The sequence below is a fragment of the Callorhinus ursinus genome, unplaced genomic scaffold (genome assembly GCF_003265705.2).
Source record: "Callorhinus ursinus isolate GAN/ISIS: 27379988/994484 unplaced genomic scaffold, GSC_fseal_2.0 scaffold57, whole genome shotgun sequence".
Classification (NCBI taxonomy): domain Eukaryota; kingdom Metazoa; phylum Chordata; class Mammalia; order Carnivora; family Otariidae; genus Callorhinus; species Callorhinus ursinus.
In genome coordinates this window covers 788,013-815,531 of record NW_027397119.1, presented here as the reverse complement: position 1 = coordinate 815,531, position 27,519 = coordinate 788,013, and positions in this window count along the sequence as shown.

The window sequence follows — 27,519 nt, the reverse complement described above, 5'->3', positions numbered from 1 at the left end:
TGCCTGTTTCCTTCCCCACATTAGGGAAGTTCTCTGCTATAATTTGCTCCAATATACCTTCTGCCCCTCTCTCTCTTTCTTCTTCTTCTGGGATCCCAATTATTCTAATGCTTTTTGTCTTATCGTATCGCTTATTTCTCGAATTCTGCCCTCGTGATCCTGTAGTTGTTTCTCTCTCTTTTTCTCAGTCTCTTTATTTTCCATCATTTGGTCTTCTATATCACTGATTCTCTCTTCTGCCTCATTTATCCAGCAGTTAGTACCCCCATTTTTGATTGCAGCTCATTAATAGCCTTTTTGATTTCAACTTGGTTAGATTTTAGTTCTTTTATGTCTCCAGGAAGGGTGTCTCTAATAACTTCCACACTTTTTTCAAGCCCAGCTAGTATCTTTAAAGTCATGATTCTGAACTCTAGGTCCGACATCGTAGTAATATCCGTATTGAGTAGGTCCCTGGCAGACGGTACTATCTCTTGTTCTTTTTGGTGAGGTGATTTTTTTCGTCTTGTCATTTTGTCCAGAGGAGAATAGATGAATGAAAGAACAAAATGCTGAGAGGTTAACAACGTCCCCAGCAAATATACTCTAAAGAAATCAAAAGAGACCTGAAACTAGGGGAAAAGAAAGGGAAAGAAAGAAAGAAGAAAGAGGGGGGAAAAAAAAGAAAAAGATAAAAACAAACAAAAACAGAACAAAAAAAAACCAGAATATGATCAAATATGATCAGGCTAGTGCATAGGTCAGTGCCACACACTAGATTTTGGGCGTATTTTGGTCTGTTAGAAGAAAGTGCCTCCTAAAATTTAAAGGAAGAAAGATTTATATATGTACAAAATAAGGGTTGATACAATGAAGGGATGGAAGATGACCGTAAAGATGAAAATTATAAAAGATTTTAGAAAAGGAATTGATAAGAGGTTGTTTGAAAAAAGAAAGAAGATTAAAAAAAAGAGAAAAGAAAAAAAAAGGGAGAGAATGTGATCAGGCAGGAGACTAGAACAAAGCCATACACTAGTGATTTAGGGTATATTTTGATCTGTTAGAAGAAACTGTATCTCAAAATTTTAAAGAGAGGACAACTTATATATATATATATGCCCAAAATAAGGGTAACTACTATGAAGGGATAAAATATGACTCTAAAAATGAAAAATAAAAAATGTTTTTTTAAAAAAGGGATTGATAAGATGTTGGTTGAATAAGGGAAAAAGAAAAATTTAAAAAATTTAAAAAATTAACTTTGAAAAACTAAAGAATCATGGTAAAAAAGCCATGAATTCTATGTGCAGTATTCCCCTAGCGCTGGAGTTCTCCCGTTCTCATTGATTGGTAAAAAAAAAAAAAAAAAAAAAAAAAAAAAAAAAAAAAAAAAAAAAGCATGCCGCATGTGGTTCCCAAATGTCCTTGCCGGAGGCGGAATTGCCCCGCCCTTGTCGGTCCGGGGCTAAGGAAGCTGCTCGGGTTTGCTCTCAGGAGCTTTTGTTCCCTGCAAGCTCTCGGTACAGCTTTGGAGGACCAGAGTGAAAATGGTGGCCTCCCAATCTCCGCCCGCAGGAGCCAAGAACTCGGGGCCCTGCTCCTCAGTGCGCCCCCAGAGAAAAGGAATCACTCCCATCTCCCTGGTCTCCGGCCGCACTCCGTGCTCACCCGGCCTGTGACCGAGCATTTCTATCTCTGGCACCCGACCCCGTGTGGAGTCTCCAAACCCAGCAGATCCCTGTGATGCGTTCCCCCGCCACTCCTCCCCAGGGAGGAAGGGGAGTCTCCCCAGATCTGCTGCTTGTTGGGTCCCTGCTGGAGGAGCAGTGGCCCGACTGGGCCGCATATCACAGTTTATGGCCACCCCGAGCTGAGAGCCCGCGCCTCGGCTCCGTCTCTGCAGCCGGCTTCCCCGCTCCGATACCTGGGAGCTCTGGTGCACTCAGGCACCCCCCGTCTTTCTGTGACCCCGAGGGTCCTGAGACCACACTGTCCCGCGAGGGTTCCACCTCCCGCTTAGCCACTGGAGCGACGTCCCTCAGCGGAGCCGACTTCTAGAAGTTCCGATTTTGTGCTCCGCGGCTCTAGCACTTGCCAGAAGCGGCCGATGGGGGCCCCCTCCCCCGCCGTCTGTCCTCCCGAATATCGCCTCGGATTCACTTCTCTGCACGTCCTACCTTCCAGTAAATGGTCGCTTCTCTGTTAAGAGAGTTGTTGCTACTCTCTTCTTCGGTCTCCTGTTGAGTTCATAGGTGTTCAGAATGGTTTGATCCCTATTCAGCTGAATTCCTGAGACCAGACAAAATCCAGGTCTCCTACTCCTCCGCCATCTTGCTCTGCCCCCCACGTTTTAGCAATAATTATATTTTATAGCATGCATCATTAAAATTAACTCCCAAAATGTTTTTGGTAACCTGAAACCTTTAAGTTTTCTTAAGGGATAAATTAAATTCATTGACTATCTAGATCATTTCCAAATAGGACAAAATAATGAAACATTAATTGCTGAACATAGATTTATTTACTTTTGGCTTCCCTATTTCAAAGAAACTAAAGATAAAATTTTGGTCTGTTAGTGAACATGTTTCATGCTTTATTGAAAGATTACACTATGAAGAAGCATGTTTCTAGAAATTATAAAATGTGTTCATAGATCTCTCAATCTAAACAAAAATGCTGGTGTAACAACAGTTCACAATTGCTTACTACTTATATTTCATTAGAAATTTAGGTTTCTATGGGTTAAGAATTCTAATTAATATATGTGGTTAAAGCTACTACAAATAAGAAAAACATTTTCATATGCAAACAAAGTAGAACGTATGCCTTCAGTAAAAGAAGGTATGAGGAACAAAAATGCATTTTTGTTTTTGAGGGAAAAGAAAGTAATTTTGTCCTAAAGAGAAGCTGGAAAAGAGGAAAAATATAGGACAAAATCTGAATGTAAAGAAAAAAAAAGTGTAAAGGTTTATGGAAAAGGAGTCTTTGAAAAGGAATTGTATGTGACGTCAGGACTGCCTAAGATTCAAATAAAGTAAATAAATTAAGTAAATGAGCTTTAGTATCAAAAGTACACTGGTACAAAATTAAAATTAGGTTTTCACATTGGTAAAAGGACAAAGTTTTCTTGAACTGTTGGTTTGCTCTTGGTAAGAGATTATAAAAGGTCTCAGCTTTCCTGCCTAGAAAAGAGGATTTTATGTTTTATCAAAATCTGTGTTTTATGATATCTTTATCATCAGATCTTTGATTACTGAATAAAACTGAGTCTTCTTAATATTGTTTTGCTCACAACTATGTCACCTTCTGCATTTGCCTTTGAAATCTTTTATTGTCACTTTGTTTAAACAGATAAATATCGTTTCATAAAGATTTGTGATCCTATTAATCAAATGTTCAATCCTTTTTATATTCTTTGACAAACTTCCCAACATCAAATTCTAAAATGAAGTCTTTTGACTACAAACCAACTTTCTAGAGGGTCCCTGGAACATTTGGAAGGATTTGTTCTTCTAATATAAGAGAGATATTAAACTAATTATGTGTATTTGGTGTGCTAAATAACATGAGAAGCATTGTCAAATAAGTGATACCCTCTTTGATTATATTTCTGTAGATATATTGTTAAAATAAGTGTTTTAGAAATTGTATGAAATTCCTAAAAATCTGATATGTCCTCTTACCAGTTGCAATTCTAGTTATTATCTTAAAATGTGTGTGTCACAGTAATAACCAAATTTCCTTCTCAACTGCATTGTAATAAACTCTAATCAGATCTTTAATCATTGCCACTTTTAAGTCTTTTATCATTTACAAATAATTTTACTTTCCCTCAGATGTTTTTTATAAAAGTCTTTCTGCAAAATTTATAAAAGTGTTTCTGCAAAAATTCTTCCTCAAGAAGATTCATGAAAATGACTCTAGAACACAGGTTTCTTGTAACTTTAAGATCAAAAACTGAACTGGGTAAGCAATTTCCAGGACTAATGGAAAAACCAGATTTAAGCAAACCAAGAATTAATTACATGGGACTGAATATTGAGGAAGATGATTATTATATTATGACTGTTTGTTAGAAATATTGATTTTAATGTTTTGTCCCAGATTTAAGGAAACATTTTCTCTTAAGCTAACTGATTTACAGCAATTGTTGAACTGTACCTTTTAAAGCAATATTGAAATATTTATCTTTTTCTCCTTACCTGATCAGAATTCAGAAGCACTCAGTGAGCATTCTTTTATTTTCTTGGCAATATATCTATTTGCATAAGTTCATAAGAATCTGTTCTTCTTATAACAGGACACAATTGGAAATATAGGTGATACTACCAAGGCTTTGACTATAATGTCATATTTGAGAGAAAAATGCATAGACTTAGATATAACTAAATACTTTCAAGGAACTAAGATTGACTTTATAGAGCTAATAAAGCCTCCTGGAAAATCAGCCTACTATGTTGCTTACAGGGCTCCCAAAAGCCTTACCAGGTAAGTTAAAAAGGTCACTTTCTGGCAGGTGCCAGAACCTCAGGATATTTTGAGGCCCTTGAGAAGAGAAGTAACCCAAACCTATAGGTATTACAGGCAAAGTCTGATGGCGAATATTTGGGTTGGCTTCTTAGCCCTGAGAAGCTGTTAAAAACTCAATCTGAGGATTCTTTATAAAAAGTTCCAACAAAGCAGATTTAAAAGAACCTATATGATTAATCACTATTCTTACTACACCTATGTCAATAATCAGGCCAAGTTTATAAAAACTAAAATTATTTTACAAATAAATTGGTTCTAACTTGGCTAACTTTGAAAATGAGGGTAACTTCAGAGGAAAAAAAATGTTTCAGTAACACAGCTTTGTGGATAGTAGATTCTAGTTCTGTTCATTGTTTTTGAGGTTTTGTTTCCTACCTATAAACTAGACTAAATCCTGAATTCTTCTACTTCCTTCTAACGTCTGGCTACAGCTCTCCAAAATAGCATTTCCAATTTTTTCCCACCTATTTGACTTAGAATTACTAAGTAAAATGCCATTTTTCCTGAAGCCCTACAAACTGAATATGAATGACATTATGTAAGCTTCAGAGAAATCATTATAATAGCTCATTATAGACAGTCTTCATACCTGTTGCTCTATGGGCCACTCAAAAAGATCACTAGAAACACTCAAGCTACAAATCAGGAAAACCAATCTGATTGCCACTGCCTGCCTTCACTCTTTGAAGATGCTTCGAGCCTGACATCTATGCAGGTGGTTGTGGACAGGCTTGAGTTCCATAGGCCTGGAGGACCCCAGCTCCCCAAGGCTGGCAAATGGGGTGTACCCTGCCACACAGTGTGGGCCACACAGGTCAGGTTAGACAGAGACCTGGAACAGGGCAAATGTCAAGAGAGGCTAGGTCATGGGAACAGGGTGTTGAGGTCCATGGCATCTAATTAATTCCAAGTGCTAACCTACACAAATGTGCACATTCCCCAGAGAAATTTATCCATGTGCAACAGGTGGTATTCACTATTGAGCAAATGCCTTTTTGTTCAGTGAGTAGATAAACAAGAGCTATGCAATTATTCAATGAATTAAGTGATCATTCTATGGGCTCTTGTGGAGTCAGCTAGTTCTCCTAACATTAGGGAGAGATTTTTCATCATGTATTTATTGGCATGTACTTCAATCCATGGGAGAAAGTCTCTCCCTACGGAGGCAAACTCAGAATCATGTATGCCTCCTGGAAGTTCCCATTTAAGGCAGCCATGGAGGCTTAATGGGGTGGACCAGTGGGAGGCTTATGACTTGTTATGGATTTTTTTTTTAAGTAGGCTTCATACCCCATGTGAAGCCCAACACAGGGCTTGATCCCAACCCTGAGATCAAAACCTGAGCTGAAATCAGGAGTTGGATGCTTAATGGACTGAGCCACCCAGGTGCCCCTGATTTGTTACGGATTTTAACAGGAATAGTTAAATGTCCCAATAAACATTGGCTTCTGATTCATCAGCTATCTAAACATTCATTTGCCCACGGAAAGTACTGTCTATCTGGAAGAAAAATAACTAGGTAGAGTGTAGAGGACTTCAGCTAAGGAAGGAGTTGGAATGACATTATGTGAAAGGCTACCCCTTCTTAAAGGAGTCTTTTCTAAAATCCTTACAAAGGGGTATAAACCCATTTGGTGCAGGGAAACAGGTAGTAAGGAAAAGAATGTGCAGGAGCAAGGGTTGTCCAATTGACAAAGGTGGAGATGTTTAGTTGAGTTAGTAGGTTATGACTGGGGAAAGGTTGAAGCAAGGTATAGGAACACTGGTCATAACAACTTAACTCAGAAGGTAATATCCATAGACGGGCAGGTATAATTGACGGTAGCATTTAGGACTAAAGAGAAGTTAGGTCCATGTAAGACCAAAAGTCTCCAATATTGTGAACAGATCAGAGTTTCTGGTGTCAGATCCAACAGTCAGAGAGGTTTCCCCTTTTGCCAAAGACTGAGGAATGAAGAGTATTGTTTCTGTGAAAGAGGAAAAGAAGAAAACAAGGTAAGAAGCAGCAGTGACAAAAGTGTATACAGGCCTAGGCTGGTCATCTTGGGAAAGCTTCAATTCCTGGAAATCTTTACGTTAAGGTCACCAGTCGGGGTGCAGATCCAGTCAGGGATTGGTGCTTTCTTTAGCTATAAGATGTGAATCTAAGAGTCTGTTCCATGGAGTTTGGCAGCACAAGGATTGGTTAACAGTACTTGATTTGGGTCTTTCTCATGGGGTTGAAGAGACTCTTTCTGGAGCTGCCTTTTTCAATAGACGAATTCCCCAGGTTTGTCTGGGGTATGATGTTTAAGGTCTTCATCCCTTGGGAGTATACTGAAAAGATTGCTATACAAAGTGTGGTTATTTTTAATAGAGGCAATTAGTTCTTTACAATATTAGAGTATATCTCCTTTTATAAACTGTGAGTCAAAGAAGCAGGGGTTAGGTGTATTGAGTGTCCTGTAACAAAGAGAACAGATTCTTACTGGATTTATGTAAATACATACATTGTCATGAAAACTAAGAATATTTAATAAGAGTTTCAGAATTCTGGAGGGATCAAATAGAAAAGGATAAATACTTTAACCTTTGTTGTAAAGATAGATTTTACCAAATTGCTGTTAAGTTATAGGCAACTTAAAGAAAAAGGAGTCCATTAAATCTGGAAAAATATACTAAAGCAATCAGTTTTCCATTAGAATTCTGGAAATTCTACCAAGTTCAGTGTTCTGATCTTAAATTTATCAAAACCGGTTTCTACAGTACTTGTCAAATCTTTTTCATGAATCTCTTTGAAGATGAAGTGCTTAAACAATAACTGTCCATAAATGACAAAGGCATAAAAATAGGAATGATTAGAGATCTGATGAGAGTTCATTATGATGTAATTGACAAGGAAATTGGGTTATTTTGTAGTAGACAACACTTCAAGATAGTAACATACCAGGACATATCAGATTTCTAAGAGTTTCATACCATTTCCAGAACACTTAACAATATCTGTACAAATATCTATACAAATCAAAGAAATTTTAGCATCACTTATTTGACAATGCCTCCTATATAATTTAACATACCAAATAAGCCTAATTGGTGTAACACCTCCCTTTTTACAAGGAGAGGGAACAAATCTAGAGGGTCTCTGGAAATTCTCACTTTTAGGTCCAAAAAAAAATGACTTAGAATTTGATTTGGGGAAGTTTGTCAAAAATGTCAAATGTTTTTTTTTGGGATGCCTGGGTGGCTCAGTCATTTGGGCATCTGACTCTTGATTTTGGCTTGAGTCATGATTTCAGGATTGTGAGATCAAGCCCCATGTGAAGTTCTGTACTCAGCACAGTCTGCTTGAGATTCTCTCTCTCTCCCTCTGCCCTCCCCCTGCTCATACTCCCTCCCCACCCTCTGTCTCTAAAAAAAAAGATAAATAAAATCTCAAATATATAAAAATGTTTTGGACACTTGACTGAATAGAATCATGGACCATCATGAAGTGATATTTAATTATCTATTTGATCAAAGTGACAAAGATTTCAAAGTCAAATACAATGGTCACATACTTATAAGAAAAACTTACCTCTTTTAATATCCAGAAGACCTCAGTTTCCTTGAGTAATCAAATATCTGATGAAGACCAACCATAGAAACTTTGTTTTCTAGGCAGATTACATTAAAGGCAAAGAAATGTCTTTGTTTACAATTTCTTGAGAGTGGACCAATAATCTAAAACTTTATTCTTTTAACAGAAAACCAAATTCTAATTATGCACCAGTGTATTTTGATGTTAAAACCACCTTTTTAAAAAACTTAAATCTATTCTAATCTTGACTACATATAAAATTCCTTTTTTAATACTCCTTTTACCCTCTAAAACTTTCAAGATCCATTTAGACTTTGTCCTTTTTAAAAAATTCAGGAACAATAATTTTGCTTTAGAACAAAATTATTTTTCCTTACAAAACAAAAAAGTTCATACCTTTCCTTATCAAAAAACATTCTATTTTTTAACCTATTATTCATGTATAGTCATTTTCTTTTGCTCTTACTATTTCTAGTAGTTTTGTAAAAAAAAAAAAAGGTTGCTAACAATTTCATCAGTTCAAATGTCATTTTTTCAATTTAAAAAATGTATAAAGCTTATCTAGAAAAGGAATGATACAGGACTGTTACAGAATAATTAGAGTAACTCTTAAAATCTAGCATAATTGTTTATGTACTACATTAAAAGAATATAAACATACTTTATATAATTATAATAAACTGAATGCTTTTGGAAATTACAGTGAGATTCACTCATGTCTCTAGGCTCATCTTGACATTTCTCAGACTAACAATGATAGAACAGGCAGGGGCAACAGGAACCCAAATTATTGTTGAAGAGGGTTGCTGTAGGTTGAGTAGGCAGAACAAAGATTTTAAAAATGGGACAACTTTTAAACTGATGCCAGAGCTATAAATACCTGAAAGCCAAGAAAATTCCCAGTCTTGCAAGTTGTTATAAGAAATAAGAAATGTTCTTTTTAATTTTTTTTAAAGATTTTATTTATTTGAGAAAGAGATATCAAGAGATAGAGCATGAGCAGAGGAGAGAGGGAGAAGCAGGCTCTCTGCTGAGCAGGGAGCCCGATGCAGGGCTCGATCCCAGGACCCCGGGATCATGACCCAAGCCAAAGGCAGACACCTAACTGACTAAGCCACCCAGGCGCCCCTCAGGCCTCTAAAAGGCAGCTCCTTATTAATTTCTGCCTCTTCTGTGTGACAACCCTATAGAATTTCAGGACTGCTGCCCCATCCCTCAGCGTCCCTCAGCTGCTCCTTCAGGGTTTCTCTTCTTTTAAATAAAGATTGTTTCAATGAGTTAAGCACAGGGTTATTCCTATTTTCTACAGTTATGTTTGCAAATACTTATATTTTAATGAAAGAAATTGTTACTTGAAAAACTGATTATACACTTTATACCATCTTTTAAGTAACCTCTTTTTTTTTTAAGATTTTATTTATTAGACAAAGAGAGACACAGCAAGAGATGGAACACAAGCAGGGAGAGTGGGAGAGGGAGAAGCAGACTTCCCGCCAAGCAGGGAACCTGATGCGGGGCTCGATCCCAGGACCCTGGGATCATGACCTGAGCCGGAAGCAGACGCTTAACCATCTGAGCCACCCAGGCGCCCCTTAAGTAACCTCTTTTAATAAGATGTAAACTTATGTGTAAAAGTATATGGGAATAGCCCTGTGCTTAACTCATTGACACTACACTATGTATAAACTGTCCTTCAAGTAACATCTTTTTTTCATTAAAATATAAGTGTTTGTTAAATAGGTGATGGGGATTAGTGTGCTTGTGATGAGCACCAGGTGTTGGTATATAAATGTTGAATCACTATGTTGTATACCTGAAACTGATGTTACACTGTATGTTAACTGGAATTTAAATAAAAATAAGTAAAAACAAGCAAACCAATATTATATCTGTTTATTGTTGCCTGGCTGCAAGTCTGAAAAGACAAGCAACAAGGTATGAGCCTGTTAAAGAGAGACTCCAGTTTGGCCTTGAGGAGTTATCCCTGTGTATGTACAGGACAGAAAGGGGGGGTCATTCTTGTACTGTCTTTCAGCTGGCTACACAACCCCTTTTCTTGCTCAGTTTACTGGAATATAAGAACAATGGTTTTCAAACACATGGGTCATTCCACAGCAAGAAATATGTGTATACTATGGCTGAGCATATACCTACATATATAAAACCATATAAGTAACAGAAAGTTTAATAAACTGACATGTATTTCCTATTTTGCATGTTATGAAATTATTCTGATTTATATAGATAAATGAATCTATAAAATAAAGTTTATGAATTATAGATAAAATTGAAGATATATATTATCCATTGATCTGTGTAGATATAATGGGTGTGTTTTCTATTTAAATAAATGTTAGTCATAATTCATCAATGGTGATTGACCATAGTTTGAAAAATATGAGGGTATGGTCCATCCTACCATAGTAGGAGTAAGCTCTCGTGGGAGTTCCGATTGTTTCTCCTTATACCAAAAGGTGGTAACTCAAGATCATGTTTCCTTCCTTAAGTGACAATATTCTAATTTCATAGCTGCCCAAGGAATTACAGCCATTAGGATGTGTTGTATCTACTTCTGGTTGGGCTGTCTGTTATCTCAGGCAATCAGCATTTTTTTCCCTTTTTTTTTTTTGTATTTTTTTAATTAACATATAATGTATTATTTGTTTCAGGGGTACAGGTCTGTGATTCATCAGTCTTACACGGTTCACAGAGCTCACCATAGTATATACCCTCCCCAATGTCCATCACTCAGCCACCCCATCCCTCCCACCCCCACCCCTCCAGCAACCCTCAGTTTGTTTCCTGTGATTAAGAGTCTCTTATGGTTTGTCTCTGGTTTCATCTTATTTCATTTTTCCCTCCCTTCCCCTATGATCCTGTTTTGTTTCTCAAAATCCTCTTATCAGTGAGATCATATGATACTTATCTTTCTCTCATTGACTTATTTCACTTAGCATAATACCCTCTAGTTTCATCCACGTTGTTGCAAATGGCAAGATTGTGTTGTTTGATGGCTCATAATATTCCATTGTATATATATATACCACATCTTCTTTATCCATTCATCTGTCGATGGACAACTATCGAAAAAAGAAAGAGCCTTTCCATAGTTTGGCTATTGTGGACATTGCTGCTATAAACATTGGTGTGCATGTGCTCCTTCAGACCACTACATTTGTATCTTTGGGGTAAATACCCAGTAGTGCAATTGCTAGGTCGTACGGTAGCTCTATTTTCAACCTTTTGAGGAACCTCTATACTGTTTTCCAGAGTGGCTGCACCAGCTTGCATTCCCACCAACAGTGTAGGAGAGTTCCCTTTCTCTGCATCCTCGCCAACATCTGTCGTTTCCTGACTTGTTAATTTTAGCCATTCTGACTGATGAGAGGTGGTATCTCATTGAGGTTTTGATTTGTATTTCCCCGATGCCGAGTGACATTGAGCACTTTTAGGTGATCAGTATTGACCCAAGATTATAGCTGTCCTAAGAGTACTCCACATGTCAACCAATTGTACATTGATAATCTACAGTTAGACATTTTTATGTTGTTTAGTATTTTATTTTTCAGCATTTTCTTCAGCTGCTTTATGTTGAATTTTTACCACCATGTGGAATTTGTTTTGTAATATGTTACTAATTGTATCCAATTATGATGGTAACCAATGATGACAAAACTCATTGCATGTGTGTTAAATTGAGTTTATTTCAAAATTTTAAAATTTGATGTTATTTGATTTGGAATTGAGAAAAAGTGGCTGCCATTGTTCCTCCAGTTAAACCTCCTACCAGTCCAACAAGGAACTTTAAGGTTTTCCTTCCTTTGAGCAAATCTGTTTTTGGCATATGTTGTTGTTGTTGTTGTTGTTTTTCAAAGATTTTATTTATTCATGAGAGACAGAGGAGGAGAGAGAGAGAGAGAAGCAGAGGGAGAAGCAGGCTCCCAAGCAGCAGGGAGCCCGATGCGGGACTCGATCCCAGGACCCCGGGATCATGACCTGAGCCGAAAGCAGACACTTAACCATCTGAGCCACCCAGGCGCCCTTGGCATATGTTGTAAATTGGGTATAAATGAGATGGATAAGCCAAGCATAATTTGAGGATTTGTACTTAGAAAGTTCTATGTATTAAATTTTAATGTATAAGCTACAATTATAAGTTCCAATGTGACTGGCATGGATTTATTAATATAGATTTCTATATTCTTGGGGTAGAAATCTGTGATATGAGATAGAAGCCTGATGCATACCACTAAGGATCTTGATACATGTAATATGCTAGGTTTCCTAGGTGTTCTCTATACACCATACTTGATGCCCCTGTTCTTTTAAAGTCTGGGCATAATGTCCATAGATCTATTGCTCACTTTCTAGTAGGTGAATATGGATTAAAAAGGGTAAATTGGGAGTGTAGTAAATGATCAGTTTTGGCCTGTTTATATTTAAAGATATGATTGCCCATTCTGCATAATCATCAGCTGCTCTTTTACAATAAAATGCTAGCATACAAATCAGGAATTAAATCAGGATTATTTGCACAGAGTTTGGCACGTGTCCAAAACTGTACTCAGTTCAGTAAGATAAGGGAAAAGAACAAAATTCAGCACCTGGTTGCATTGGTCTATAGGCTGGGTTATAATACCAAGAACCAGTTAGTGGTTCAGACCAATCATCATCCTTGAAGTCAGTGTCTAATAGAGTTGTTGTTCAGAATCCTTGTTGCTTCTTATGGAGATTAAGGTGGAGGTGTCCGCTGCTTCAGGTTCCCTAACTGTACTGATTGAAGCTTTCCTAGTGAGTAGATGGTGCTGACAGTGAAGGATGGGGTGGAGACGCTGGGTTTGGTGATGCTGGTGATGTGGATGAGTCCCCCGTTGCAGTGAGGTGACCAGGATAGTGATCCCTGGATAAGGCAGGGGATGTCCCAGACAGTTGTACGGGACCAAAAGATGGCATTCCAATTCAGAACACTGGCACAACCGCTACTGCTGGAGCTGGCAGGAGAGTATCCATGGCTGCAATGAATGTGGTCTCCAACAGTGAGCAACAGGCAACAGAGTGCGGCCAGCAGGCAGCATGCGGCACTGACCCGCTGAGTAATCTTGATAGGGTTAAAGATGCATAGTGAATTCCTGCCTGCAAGATAAGGATAGTATCCTAGACATTTGTAATTCTTTCTTGTTGTTCTTGCCACTCAAGGATATCTATCATTATTATGCCCATTTTTGCCAACATTTCCCCAAGCACAGTCACCCTGCATCATGCTAGGCTAAATATTAGGCATCTAGTGTTAATACAGTAAAGATGGTGTTCTTCATGCCTGACATTTTTATGGAGGCATATTATCGTCTTTAATTTGATGTAATATGGTTTTTTCTTCAGTCAGCTAGTAGGTTTTATTGGTGGCAGGTGTTATAAATTCCCCAGTACTATATATACCATTATGGCTTCTCTTAATGAATATTTTTCTTCTAATTTAGATTCTGGGGTATTGTTAATACCCTTATCTGTGTGGGTGCTTGCAATATTAATTCAATGGGCGTTGTTCCATTCTTTCTATATTTATGGTTTAGAGATCTTGCCACCTCCCAGATTGCTTTCGTCCAAGCTTTTATAACAGGATTAGTATGTTTCTGCTTGAGTAAGCCATTATACCTTTCATTTGACCCAGATGTGGTTGGCTTGTGGGTTTAAGTGGAGGTTCCACATTATGCTTTGTTCCTTAGCCCATTCTTGTATTTGTTTCCTTTGAAGTGGGTGCCCTGATCTGAGTCTATGATGGTTGAGATACCATAGCAAGCAATCCAGATTTCTAATGCTCTGATGGTGGATTTTTGATAATTTTTCCTGCAAGGATAAGAGTAATCCTATTCCAGACCATGTGTCTACAATGGTGCACGAATATAGTTGATTCTCTGATATAGGCAATGGTTCTATACAATTATTTGTATAATTTGGAAGGGTCTGCCAGCTTTGACCTTACATGGAGTATTCATTAGTGACCTCCAACCTTTAAACTTTCAGCAATTCCCACATTCCTTAATTTGAAACGGGAAGTATTTGGTAAGTATGTATGTTTTTATTTCAAGTTTTTATTTAAATTCTAGTTAACATATATGGTAAAATTGATTTCACATGTAGAATTAAGTGATTCATCACTTATGTAGAACACTCAGTGCTCATCACAAGTGTCCTCCTTTATACCCATCACCCATTTAGCCCATGCCCTGTTCACCTCCTTCTATCAACCCTCAGTTTGTTCTCTGTAGTTAAGTCTCATGTTTTTTTTCCCTCTTTTTTCCCCTTCCCCCATGTTCATCTGTTTTGTTTCTTAAATGTCACATATGAGTGAAATCATATGGTATTTGTCTTCCTCTGACTTATTTTGCTTAGCATAGTAGACACTAGTTCCACTCATGCCATTGCAAATGGCAAGATTTCATTCTTTTTGATGGCTGAGTAATGTTCCATTGTATATATACACCACATCTTTATCCATTCATCAGTCGATGGACATTTGGGCTCTTTCCATAATTTGGCTATTATTGATAATGCTGCTATAAACATTGGGGTGCAGGTGCTCCTTTGAATCAATATCTTTGTATCCTTTTGATAAATACCCAGGAGTATTGCTGTATTGCTGGGTCATAGGGTAGTTGTATTTTTAACTTATTTAGGAACCTCCAAACTGTTTTCCAGAGTGGCTGCACCGGTTTACATTCCCACCAACAGTGTAAGAGGGTTCCCTTTTCTCCATATCCTCACCAGCATCTGTTGTTTCCTGTGTTGTTGATTTAGCCATTCTGACAGGTGTGCGGTGGTATCTCATTGTGGTTTTGGTTTGTATTTCCCTGATGTTGAGTAATGTCGAGGATCTTTTCATGTGCCTGTTAACCATTTGTAGGTCTTCTTTGGAAAAATGTCTGTTCATGTTTTCTGCCCATTTCTTAACTGGGCATGACAATGAGTGATGTTGAGCATCCTTTTGGATGTCTGTTGGCTATCTGGATGTCATCTTTCAAGGAATGCCTATCATTTCTTCTGACCATTTTTAAATTGGATTATTTGGTTTTGGGGTGTTGAGTTGTATAAATTCTTTATATATTTTGGATATTAACCTTTTATTAGCTATGTCATTTGCAAATATCTTCTTTCAGTAGGTTGTCCTTTCATTTTATTGTTTCATGCACTGTGCAGAAGCTTTTTATTTTGATGTAGTCCCAATAGTTTATTTTTGCTTTTATTTCCCTTGCCTTCATATCTAGACATATCTAGAAAAATGTTGCTATGACTAATGTCACAGACATTATTGCCTGGGCTCTTTTCTGAGATTTTTATGGTTTCAGGTCTCACACTTAGGTCTTTAATTCATTTTTGAGTTTATTTTTGTGTATGGTATTAGAAAGTGGTCCAGTTTCATTCTTTTGCATGTAACTCTCCAGTTTTCCCAACACCATTTGTTGAAGGACGGTCTTTTTCTCATTGTATATTCTTGCCTCCTTTGTCAAAGATTAATTGACCGTGTAATTGTGGGTTTATTTCTGGATTTTCTGTTCTGTTCCATTGATCTATGTGTCTATTCTTGTGCCAATACCATACTGTTTTGATTACTACAGCTTTGTAATATAATTTGAAGTCTAGAATTATGATACCTCCAGCTTTGCATTTCTTTTTCAAAATTGCTTTGGCAATTTGGAGTCTTTTGTGGTTCCATATAAATTTTAGGATTGTTTGTCCTAGTTCTGTTGGTATTTTGATAGGGGTTGCATTAAATCTAGATTGCTTTGGGTAGTATAGACATTTTAACATTTTAACAATATTTGTTCTTCTATGCCATGAGCATGAAATGTCTTTCCATTTCTTTGTGTCATCTTCAATTTCTTTCATCAATGTTTTATAGTTTAGAGTACAGGTCTTTCACATCTTTGGTTAGGTTTACGCTTACATATTTTATTTTTGGTGCAATTGCAAATGGGATTTTTTTCTTGATTTCTCTTTCTGCTGCTTCATTATTACTGTATAGAAACACAAAAGATTTCTGCACATTGATTTTGTATCCTGTGACTTTATGGAATTCATTTATTCTAGTAGATTTTTTGGTGGAGTCTTCTAGGTTTTCTATATATAGTATCATGTCATCTGAAAAAAGTGGAAGTTTTACTTCTTTCTTACCAGTTTATATGCATTTTAGTTCTCCTTGTCTAATTACTATGGCTCGGACTTCCAGTACTATATTGAATAAAAGTAGTGAGAATGAACATCCCTGTCGTCTTTTTCCTGACCTTACAGAGAAAACTCTTAATTTTTCCCCAATGAGTATGATGTTCACTGTGGGTTTTCCATAGATGACCTTTATTATGTTGAGGTATATTCCTTCTCAACTTTGTTGAGGGCTTTTATCGTGAATGGATGTTGTATTTTGTCAAATGCTTTTTCTGCATCTATTGAAATGATTATATGGTTTTTATCCTTTCTTTTATTGATGTGATGTAACATGCTAACTGATTTGCAAATATTTTTTCCTATATATTTTGCCAGTCCTTACATTTTATTTATTATTATGTTCAATTAGCCAGCATATAGTACATTAATTTTGATGTAGTGTTCAATGATTCATTAGTTGCATATAATTGGACCACCCTTGTATCCCAGGGATAAATCCCACTTGATCGAGGTGAATGTTTAATGCACTGTCGGTTCTCTTTACTAGTATCTGTTGAGAAAATTTTGCATCTATGTTTGTCAGCGATATTGGCCTATATAGTTTTCTTTTTTTGTAGTGTCTTAATCTGGTTTTGGTTTCAGGGTAATCCCTAAGACTCCAATTAAATGCATGTATTTTATTTTGCAGCTTGAGGTTTTGTCTTTTGTTGGTCGACAATTGATTTAGAGTATGCTATTTCTTTATTGGCTTATTAAAGACATGATCCTATATGCTATTGACTGGTAAAATTCCACAGTGAACCTGTGTGAAAAAAACTGTTGCCAAAGACCATCATTGAATATTTGTCTCCCCCTACTAAAATAACTGGGTAGTCTACAATCCAAAGCAAAGTAATAATTGGAATCTGTAAAAAGAATAATGTTGGTCAGTGCTCTGGGATATATCATACTCTATGCCAAATTTGAAATATAGGTTGATACATTATATTAAATTTATAATTGACTAAAATCTGGTTAAGCCCATTTTCGGATTGAGAAATTTCATACTTAGTATACTACTTACATCTATACCACCCTACTGAAATTATAATTGACAGCTGTTATAATTTGGTGCTACATAGGCCACAATTAATGCTGCTTTACCATACTGTAGACACTTAACAGAGCATTCCAAATGGTTTTATGATAAAACATTTTTTTATTATGTTAAGTTAGCCACCATACCATACATCATTAGTTTTTGATGAAGTGTTCAATGATTCGTTAGTTGCATTTTGAACACAGTTGTGAAAGACAGGAGAAAAATAGCAAATATGCCTTGGTAGCTAACCCTATCAAAATTACTCGAGGTGCTTTAAGGGTAAAATAGATTATATATTAACTTCTGAGGGTTCCTGGAGACCTACTGAGGACTTAGTTTGGATAAAACTTAAAATTAAGGAAATTCCAGAAGTTGGCCCGATCAACTCAGTTTGTTATATCTTGTATTAAAAAGAGTAACTAAGGGAGGGGGTGCCTGGCTCAGTCAGTGGAGCATGAGGCTCTTGATCTTGGAGTTGTGGGTTTGAGCCCTACATTGGGTATAGAGATTACTTAAAAAAATAAAATCTTTAAAGACAGAGAAAGAGCAACTAAGGGTTAGGGGAAGATGGTAGTAGAGTAGGAGGACCTAGGCTTGCCTTGTCCCATGAATACAACTAGAAAACTATCAGATCATCCCAATATAGTGAGTGAGCAATTCCATACATCACCCAGTCCTTTCATGACAAGTGCACTCTTTAATTCTCATCACCTATTTCACCAATCCCCCCTCTGGTAACCACCAGTTTGTTCTCTATAGTTAAGTCTGTTTCTTGGTTTGTTTCTTTTCTCCCTTTGTTTCTTAAATTCCACATGAGTGAAATCATATGGCATTTGTCTTTCTCTGACTTATTTCCCTTAGTATTATACTTTTTAGTTCTATCCATGCCATTGCAAGTGGCAAGATTGTGTGTGTGTGTGTGTGTGTGTGTGTGTGTGTGTGTGTGTGTATAGGTACACCGCATCTTCTTTATCCATTCATCAATCAATGGATACTTGGGCTGCTTCCATAGTTTGGCTATTATAAATAATGCTACTATAAACATAGGGGTGCATAATTCCCTTTGAATTAGTGTTTTTGTATCCCTTGGATAAATACATAGTAGTGCCATTGCTGGGTCGTAGAATAGTTCTTTTTAACTTTTTGAGGAACCTCCATACTGTTTTCCACAGTGACTGTACACAGCAGTTTACATTTGAGGTGGTCTCTAATTTAGGGGGAAATGAGCATAAAACATGGAGGCTTTTCTTGAAGCAACACTATCCTGACACAGTAAGTGTTAGAGGGTGGTGTTTTGCAGTAACTAATGGAAATATTTGGGACCATGGAGAAGTTGTATATAGGTAACATGGAGTCATCATTATCAATAAATGACCTGTAGGTGTACAGTCAGAAAAATTTTCAGAAGTAGCAAGGGATTGAGACATCTGAATTATAGCACTGTTCTTCTGATTGAAAGTGGTAATGAGGGGGGAGAGCAATATTAATAAACTCATAAGCCTCATGAGAATTGGCATGAGGACTCTTGTGAACATAATACTGGCCTGGTCCTGAGTCTTGGGAGAGCAGTCTATACAGATATCATCTGCTTTTTTACCCCCAAACAAGTATTAGTTTAAGGTCTCTGGTTAGTCTGGTAGTTTAGTTAGATATTGGAGACTTTTTTAAATAGGAAACACAAACCCCTGAGTCTATGCCTTCTAATTTAACAGCACAAGGATTAGTCAATAATACCTGGTATGATCCTCCATACCTTGCTGGTGGGGATCTTGATGGAAGTGTCTTTTCCAATAAACCATGTCTCAGGGTTGAAGGCCATGATGTTTGAGGTGTTCATTTCCCTGCAAAAAGACTTTTCTACCAATCTTTCATTTCCTTAAAGGGCCTGAATTAGTCCATTATAGTAAGTCATCACTTCACCTTTAAGTAAGCTGAATTCATATGTACCTTGATCTATTCTCATTGGTCTTCCAGTTATTATTTCAAAGGGTGAGACTATTTCTTTAGTCTCTCAGAAGAAATGGGTCTAAGATTCCATAGTACCAAGGGAAGAGCTCTTGGCCATGGCAAGTAGAAAAATTCCATAAATTTGCCCGTTGGGTTTTTATACTGCCATTGGTACATTCTACAAGGCCAGATGATTGAGGATGATAGGCACAGTGGAAATGTTGCATTATTCGCCAAATGTGGCAAATGACCTATAATATCTATCCAGTGAAATGGGTCCCTCAGTCACTATGAAGTCCTGAGGGCATGCCCCAATTTGGAGTAATCTTTCCTAATGACACTTTTCTACTGCTAAGGCCATAGCTCTGTGGCAAGGAGAGGCTTCTACCCAGTGAGAAAATAATACACATGTTTTGGTAGTGGTTTGTGTGCTGAGATGGTGGCAGCTGGATAAAATCCAATTGCCATTATCTCAAAGGGCCCAGAAGGGAAAATTTTCTTTTGAACTATGAAGAGGTTTTCCAGGGTTATGTTTAAGGCAAATCTGACATTTTTCATAAATTTGAGGGGATATTTTTGGAGATGGTTTCCAAAAGTATAGTTTTCCCTGAAGGACCATCTTGTCAGTATTCCAATGGGTAAGTTCATGAATATAATTAAAAATTTGTTTCTGGACACAATCAGGACTGGTCTGTTATTTGACCCATACCAAATATTTCATTGAGAGTCAAACTGGCAGCCTTGATCAGACCAAGGTTTTTTTATCTTTTTCTGAGGCAATTTCTTGGGCCTAAGTGTTTAAGATTTTTGGTAAAGTCAGTAGGTACAAGTGGGATTTCAAAAAGTGGCTTATAATTTTTCTAAAAGCAGCCTATTTGGCAGCTGCATCAGCCAAATGATTCCCTTTTGTTCCTTGGTGTTTGCCATTGGAAGGCTAGGATTTTGATAATGGCTAAAGACTTACGGCTTGGAACTATCAGATGCTATACAAGGACCTAAGAACTATTTTCAGTCTGTTGTCCAATAGAGGTTCAAACACTCTTTGTTTCCAAAATCATGTGCTACAGTGACTGTTGGTGTAAATGTTAATGGTTTGTCCTTCTGCCAAAAGGCAGGCTCTGGTTAAGACAAATAATTCCGCTTGTTGAACTGAGAGGGCTACAGAGATAGGTCCTGCTTCAGTGTTTTCTGTTAAGGAGACAACCACATAGCCAGCTTGATAGTTTTTTGTTTTATCTTTAAGAACCACTGGTAGACCAGACTAAGTCTGCATTTTCAAGTGGTATGAGAAGTCTGTTAGATACAGTCATGAGGAGTTTAATCAGAGGGTAAAGGCAGCAGGGTACCAGGATTTAAGGAATTACAGCATGTGACAGGAACATTTGGGGGTGACAGAGAAGTTCTTAAGAGTTTTCTCTGCTAGAGGATAAAGGTTGAGTATGAAGAGAATTGAGAGAGGTTTCTACAGCATGAGGAACATAGTCAATGGGGAACCCACGGTGCTTTCTTCTCTATTCTCAAGTAATTTAGCACTTACAGCTATGGCTCTCATGCAGGGTGGCAGTTCATTGGCTACAGGAGCCAATGGTTGGCTATAATATCCAACAGGCCTGTGTTCATCCCCATGTCACTGGATTAGACCAGCAAGGGCATTGGGTTGGTCAGACTTGAGAGAATAAAGTAGTTAAGCCAGGGCTGAAAAGTTGGGTTTCCAATTTCTATAGTATCCCACTAAGCCCCCAAGTCCTTGTAGTTGGTGTTTGGTTTTTGGAGGTTGGAAGGACAATATTCCCTGGACTCCATCTGGGTCAAGGAGCAATACTCGATTTGAAATGAGATGTTCCAAGTACTTAACCTGGGGGTAACAAAATTAATCTTATGTCCCCCCATTTTAATGATTTTGAGAGAGAAAACACATGAAGTGGGGGAGGGGCAGAGGGACAAGCAGACTCTCTGCTGAACAGGGAGCCCAACGTAGGGCATCTTATGTTCCTTTTAGTGAATGGCTTTAGAAGGTGAAGGTTGTATTTAATACAGGCCTCTTGGGAAAGAGAACAAAAGAGGAGGCCACCCACATGGTGTAACAGAGGAGAGAATTCTATGAAATGTCTACTTTTGGCATTTGAGAAAAATAAGTGGGGCTTTCAGTATCAACAGGTATGCTATAGAAGGCACTGCAAATGTCTAGAATAGTAGAGGTATTGCTATTAGGGGAATGGCTATGAGCAAGTTGTGAGGGTTGGGTACTACAGGGTGCTGAGGAATAATAATATGGATTGCCTTGAGGTCCTGTGCAAACTTCCATCCTCTCCCATGTGGTTTATAGACAGGACAGGGGTATTACAGCAACTAGTACAGGGAACAAGTAAATCTTCTTGTTAATAATTCTAATGATAGGTAAAATTGATTGGTGCTGGTAATAGCTACAGTTACTCTAATCTATATGTGATGGTTTGCTAGAGCTAGTATTTTAAGTGGGAAGTCCATTTACATCCATTTAAACATGCAGGAGATACCTTGACTTTTAGCTGAGAAACCGAGACAAAAGATGAATAGTCCACTTCCTCAATGTCCCCCTGGCTCCATTTCTGATAACCCTCTTAGTGATGCTTATTCCATGTTTTCTCCATTATCACAATGATAGGTTAATCACACTATTGTTCCAGGCAAGGGGAGGTAAAAAGGATAAAGTCCAAATTTAGTTAAGATATACCTTTTGTTAAAAAAACAAAATTCAAGTGAGTAAATGTGAAGATCTACTTGACTTATTGGTGAATTAGTGATTCATGAATCAGGCAGCATCCCACCCAGCAAGTAGAGATGCTCCGAGGAGTTATACAAAAGGGAAGGTTTTTACAGGAAGAACAGTGGGGCAAGGAAGTTAATAGCAGAAGAAAGAACTGTTTCAGTCCAGGATATCTTTTTTCCCCACCCCCAGGGGTGAAGGGATGAGCAGATTTTTTTTTTTTAAATCATGTTTACCTCACTACTCCTCATCAGTAAATTTCAGATTGACTTTTAAAAGGTCACCTCTGAATTCTTAATCTCAGGAAACAAACTGAGTGTTGCTGGAATGGTGGGGGGTGGGAGGGATGGGGTGGCTGGGTGATAGACATTGGGGAGGGTGTGTGCTATGGTGAGTGCTGTGAATTGTGCAAGACTCTTGAATCACAGATCTATAATTCTGAAACAAATAATGCAACATATGTTAAGAAAAAAGAAAAAGAAGAAGAAGATAGCAGGAGGGGAAGAATGAAGGGGAGTAAGTTGGAGGGGGAGATGAACCATGAGAGACAATGGACTCTGAAAAACAAACTGAGGGTTCTAGAGGGGAGGGGGGTGGGAGGATGGGTTAGCCTGGTGATGGGTATTAAAGAGGGCACATTCTGCATGGAGCACTGGGTGTTATGCACAAACAATGAATCATGGAACACTAGATCAAAAACTAATGATGTAATGTATGGTGATTAACATAACAATAAAATTAAAAAAATAAAAGGTCACCTCTGTGGAGTAGGTTGAAACTGTAATTAAGTCTTGTTTTGTTGATGTGAGGAACAAAGGACTCCATTTTGGACTTATTAATACTTTATAGGAGTTGGTACCCAGGAGAGACCATTTAGCCAACCTGGAGCTGAAGTCCAGCTGCCAGCACAAAAATCTCATGTTGCTAGAGCATGTTGCTAGGGAACAAGGGCATTGGTGTCGATGGGTCAGATGGCTTTCACCATTGCCAGTAAAAGAGTAATCTTAACCATAGGAGGAGCTAATTGCCCCCAGGTCTTTAAGTGTCATTTGAGATCAGCAAAGTGTAGCCTTGCTCAAACCAAACACTCTCAAGATAGTCCTCACAGACTCTCAGTATTTATAACCTAATGTCCCCTTATCATAGTTGTTTCGCTTCTTCGTATGTTTTGATTTGTAAGCCTATGGCCAGGGCCCTCAGCCACTAAGCTACTAAGTTGTTATGGGTGAGAACAGATGAAATGATGACATCCTGACACAGTGTACTACATTCTTTTTTTTTTTAAAGATTTTTATTTATTTATTGAGAGAGAGAGAGAATGGTAGAGAGAGAGCATGAGAAGGAGGAAGGTCAGAGGGAGAAGCAGACTCCCTGCTGAGCAGGGAGCCCGATGCGGGACTCGATCCCGGGACTCCAGGATCATGACCTGAGCCGAAGGCAGTCGCTTAACCAACTGAGCCACCCAGGCACCCAGTGTATTTCATTCTTATATCAAAACAACTTCTGAAAAAAAAAACTTGTCTTTGTTATAAATGGACTTGAAATCACATCAAACTAATATGCAACAAAGGTAAAAGCTGAAGGAATCTGGATTGCCTTGCCAAGAGGGGCCAGGCCGGCTGGCCAGGGTAGCCTTGATTCCTGGTAAACCCAGGACCCCAGCGGGCAACCAGCCTAAAATGGGGACTGACTGTCGCCCGTTTAGAAACCATAGCCTCCTCCGAAAGATTTCCAGGGGGTGGGCTTTCTTCACCCTGGAGGCTGCGCTTATGGCTAAGAACCAGTCCCAGTACCACAGGCCTAGAGGGCCTCAGCCTCCCAATGCCAGCTTTTTTTTTTTTTCCTCCTGTTAATCTATTCAGTGTTAATTTAATTCTCAGGTCAGCTAGAAGAACCTTGAAGGATAAATTAAAATTTTTCCTGCTCCAGCCATGACAAAATGTGTACTGAACATGCATGTGTAGCTCAGTTCAGGGTACACAGGGAACTCGAACAGGGCAGCGTCCTGAAAGGCTAGGTCATTGGAAAGGGCTGTTGGGGGTACAAAGTATCTGCCTAATTCCAAGGCCTAACCTACACCACTGTGCATATTCTTCCTGAAGGCAGACCTGCAGGAAATTGGACCACATTGTCAGGTTGGGGCCTGGAAGACTGATAGGGGATCCTCCAAAAAGAGACAACTGGAAGGCTTAATTACTGGTCCTATTCTGGTAAGACAGTCTAGTTTCCTCCAGCATGACTTCAGGGGAAATATGTACTTTTGTTTACACTGGGGCTTGGAAGGAGGCAATGCCATGGACCCCCAAGAGCTCACTCCGGAGACCTGGATTCTCTCAACATAGGGCAGTTCCAGGTCATTTGCTTCTCTGACCTGTGTGGTGAGAGCATGTGCGGTGTGCACCCCATCAGCCAGGTATGGGTGGCCAGGGCCCTCCAGAGCTGTGAAGCTAGGGCTGATCCCCAACCACCTACACAGCCTCCAGGATGAAGGAATCCCACCCTTGAAAATCTGAGGCAGCAGCTTTTAAAAGGTGGCAGTGACCATTTGGCCTGGCTGCCTGGTGGGGTCCTAGGTTTATTGGTATAGGGGATCAGGGCCACCCAAAATGTTCTGCAATGGCATATTAATTATTTTGAATTAAAGTTATTTTAAAAATGTCTGGTGCGGGAAGAACACACTGAACCTCCTTTGTCTCCAGAAAACAGTGAAGAAATCTCCCATGTGAAAGTTACCCTCTTGTACCAAGAGATAGAGAGACATCCATAAAGTCAGAGACAAGGAATTCTGAGCTGAAAACCTATAGTAACAAAACCTTGTTACTTTTACTAACTTACTATCCCAGCCCAAATTGTTTATAATTCTGTACTAATTGAAGTTCCATATATAAAAGGTGCACGCATTGGTCATTTCTTTGGGTCTCGAATTTAATATTGGGTTTTTGTGCATACATAATTAAACTTTTTTGTCCTCCTATTAATCTGTCCATGTTAATTCTCAGGCCAGCTAAAAGGACCTTGAAGGATAAATGAAAATTTTTCCTGCCCCACAGATGGCATAGTCTGCAAGATAAACTATAACTACCTGGATGCTGCTGCAGCTGAGAAATCCTGAGACACCTGACAACCACAGCAACCCCCAGCTCTGCCTGTAGGGTCTAATGTGTGTGAGAATATGAAAATTCTTTTTCTGTCTCTTTGCAATTTAGATTAGCAGGAGAAAATATTTGTGGAACTACTTTCTTGAGCTTAGTGACTCTGGAAAATTTGGCAGCATACTCTTGATTTGACAGATTTCATTTCCTCCCAGAGATGGTCACCATTTACCTTTCTCTCTTTTTTGGCATTTGTAATAAAAAGGAATTACCATAGGACATAATGCAGGACTTTTTTAAGCCTGCTGTTCAAGTGAGCCTCACAGACTATTGATTTCATAGTTCTCCTCAGACTGACACCCACTTGATCAAACTTTGCTGTAGGTCCCCTATGTAAAATCCAAATAAGGTTTTTTCTTTTCGTCTTATTCTATGTCCTAAGAGCTTGGCTTTATGATCAGTGAGAATATTCTCTCGGTCTCTTCCATTCAGAGGGTGCACTTACCTGGGTGCACCTTGGTGGCCAAGTAGAGTGGGTTTCCAAGATCCACAGGTACAAGTAGTACTCTCCTTGTCCAGCCGTGGCAGATCTCAGGGGAGGTTGTCATAACAAAAGCCCCTTATGAGCTGGGACCTTGTATCTTAACCACCGTTGCTTGTTAGTACTGGAAAAGTCCCATTCCAGTAGCACCTGCCTGGTGACACAGATTAGCAGGGCTAAGAATGGAGGCATCCCAGGTCTTCCTGGGAGACCAGAGACTTGTTTTCACTATACCATCCTTACCACCTGTGGAACAAAAGATTTTTGCTTTCTTAGGCTCTTTTTGGGAGTATACTTTTGGATCATGGGGGGCTGCATCATCTATGCCCTCTCCAGGGACGCTTCTTGTGTCCAAGGTCTAAACCTGGAAAGTTGTCCCCAGTCTTTCCATAAAAAGGCTTATTGGTTTGAGTTACTATTAAGTTTAAGAAGATCCTAATCATCAGTTGCCAGATAATGGATCCTTTAAGTGTGCTATGTTTGAAAGAAAAAAATTCTTTGTAAGGGGTTCTCAATTGTCTTATTAGTATAACAGCTAGCCTTAGGGACTCTCTTTGAGAAGATGAAAGAACAGACACTAGACTTAAGACAAAAACTAATGTCCACATTCAAGCTAAATTCCCCTTATCAAAATCTGGCCCCATCTGCCTGTTTTAACTTCCCTTTCCCTACACAATTTACAGAAAGAACTCTGGCCTAATTTCTTGGTTCAAAGTATACAGGTTGCTAATATAAATGTTGAAAGCTAGGAAATGAATTTAACATTCCAAAACTAGCATTAAGGTTCACTTTACTTCTACTTTATAGGACTTTATAATCAGGCTCTGCCAGCTTTAGGCATTCTTATACAATGTCCTTTGCAGATGTATTCTAGACCCTCCTCCACCACCAAAAAAAAAAATTGTTTCCTGAACAGCAACATATCTTTCAAATTATAAAGCCCTTTTATCTCCCCTTTCACAAGATCCTACCAAATTTAGAGAGGAATTAGAAAGATTAATAGCCATTTACAACACCCCTCTCACAGAAAAAAGCAGATGACCAAAATTTCTCCTAGGGCCTCCTACTGATCAGCAGAAGGCCGATGTTCAGGGACTGATGGAAGCCAGCATTGAATCATGTACTCAGAAAGCCTTTGTTAAAATGCTTAATAAAGTTCTATCAGGGACTTTCCTTAAAGTCTTTAATTTACAAAGCAGTTCAACCCCTTAATATTCAGGCTGTAATTCAGTTCTTCTGTGGAATTAAAAACAATAGTTTTTGTCTTGCAAATCTCTACAAAACCAGAAATGCAACTTTACAGATTAAAGCCCATCTAGCTTTACTAATCCCTAAACCTCACTTTTTCCTTTCAAAATGCTTACAGATAGTACAAAAGATCAGAATATTTGCCTTTTTAAAGTACAGGACAATTTTGTTCCAGTAACAATTACCCCAAAACTCTTAGAGATAAAAACTTGTATTTTTCTCTGTCCCTTAAAGTTATGAAGCATATTGTCTTTGAAATGTAAACACAGCCCACAATCACCTGAGACTGAAGGAAGAAAAAAGGGGGGCGGGGGGGGGGAAGAGGCCTTTTTAAGACACAAACTACTGAAAGAGCTCTTGTGGCCAAACTCTAGCACAGCCTCCTTAAGATTACTTTCAGGGACAAATATAAAGTCTTCTCTAAAAATAGAAAAGACTTTAGCTATGTAAGCAAGTAAACAATTTCTTCCAACTATTATATATGAACTAGTGAGTTTTATATTATTTTAAAAAGAAGCTATAAGAACTCTGTGTTTGTCTATATGTATATAAATGTATGTATAGTATAGATCCGGTATTTTTCTACCTCCGGATGGTACTGTCAAAATTAGTTTGTAAAAAAGCTCTTTCACTGGC